We start from the raw sequence: 1,833 nt of genomic DNA, 5'->3' as shown, positions 1-1,833 counted from the left end.
GGAAGTGGCTTCAGGGACCCAAGAGAAAGCCTCCAGCTGGCCCCATGGCCACCACCTGGCCTTGGATTTTGGAGAATGAGCAGCTTTTCTCAGGCAGTGCATCCTGAGGGCAGTCAGTTCCACAGGATGCAGGTGGAAGGAGCAGAGGAGCAGAGGCTGAGCAGGTGGGGAGTGGGGACCGCAGACCCAGGGTTCAAGGTGGGCTAGGCTGGGCTGAAAGGGGTGGGATGAAGGGAGCAGTTGGGTCTAAGAGGAAACATGGAGGGCTCTTGGAATAGGGGAGGAGGAGGATCTGACTCCAAAGACCTTGAGTTTGGGGCCATGTCCTGGGCCAGGGTGGGAGCCTAACTGCTGGACTAGGTAGACACAGGCTGAACCTCAGGGGCCCAGAGGTTGCCAGGGCCAGCCAATGCTCTTCAGGCTTTGAGCCTGAAGGAGGTAGCAGGGACGAGGGGGCCGACATCCCATTCCCTGAGTCAGCAGGACCCATCCCCACCAGGCTGTGATGTCGCCTTTGATGGCCTCTTCTCTCACTCTGCCCAGATTAACCCATCCCAGTGCAGCTCCCACCTTCTCCCCAAGCCTTCCCTGATCACCGTGATGTATAGTTTCATGTACATGGACGCATGAACAAGATCATATGCCAATCAAAGAGTTATCACCTATGTTTTATAAGGATGTCACTATAGAGTATGGGCTTCCCTGGTGGCTCAGTGGTAAAGATTCCATCTGCAAGGCAGGAGACACGGGTTCGATCCCTGGGTGAGGAAGATCCCTTGAAGGACGGCATGGCAACCCATTCCAGTATTCCTACCTGGAGAATCCCATGGACAGAGAAGCCACAGTCTGAAGGGTCACAAAGAGTCGAACACAACTAAGCCACTGAGTACACATGCTGCTGCTGCTGCTAAGTCGCTTCAGTCATGTCCGACTCCGTGCGACCCCATAGATGATAGCCCACCAGGCTCCCCCGTCCCTAGGATTCTCCAGGCAAGAACACTGGAGTGGGTTGCCATTTCCTTCTCCAATGCATGAAAGTGAAAAGTGAAAGTGAAGTTGCTCAGTCGTGTCCGACCCTCAGCGACCCCATGGACTGCAGCCTTCCAGGATCCTCCATCCGTGGGATTTTCCAGGCAAGAGCACTGGAGTGGGGGAGTACACATGCAGTATGCAGTATATCATATGTATTATAAATGCTTAAAAATAGAAATGAAAAAATATAAGAAAACAGCTACAAATAGAAGTTGGGATGTATTCTGCCTGCTCCTTAAAAGATGACCCAGCATCCCCAGGCTGCAGACATCCCGCTTTGAGACAATAGGGCTGCAGTGTGAGCTGCTGGGGTGTGTTGATATCTCAGATTTTCTCCCTGTGTCTCCTTTGTAAATAATAATTGTGTCATGGGCATAGTAGGTGGTCAGTAAATATTTGTGAAAGGGACAAAGAAACAAGTGACCCAGGAAGGTTTTATTTTTTTAATTTTTTTTCTTTTATTTTTTAAATTTTATTTTATTTAACTTTACAATATTGTATTGGTTTTGCCATATATCAAAATGAATCTGCCACAGGTATACATGTGTTCCCTATCCTGAAACCTCCCCCCTCCTCCCTTCCCATACCATCCCTCTGGGTCGTCCCAGTGCTCCAGCCCCAAGCATCCAGTATTGTGCATCAAACCTGGACTGGCGACTCGTTTCATATATGATATTATACATATTTCAATGCCGTTCTCCCAAATCATCCAACCCTCTACCTCTCCCACAGAGTCCAAAATCATCCCACCCTCTCCCTCTCCCACAGAGTCCAAAAGACTGATGTATAGAACAGGAAGGT

The sequence above is a fragment of the Bos mutus genome, chromosome 1 (genome assembly GCF_027580195.1).
Source record: "Bos mutus isolate GX-2022 chromosome 1, NWIPB_WYAK_1.1, whole genome shotgun sequence".
NCBI classification, from domain to species: Eukaryota; Metazoa; Chordata; class Mammalia; order Artiodactyla; family Bovidae; genus Bos; species Bos mutus.
The sequence above is the reverse complement of the archived record's forward strand: the minus strand, read 5'-3'. Positions refer to the sequence as shown.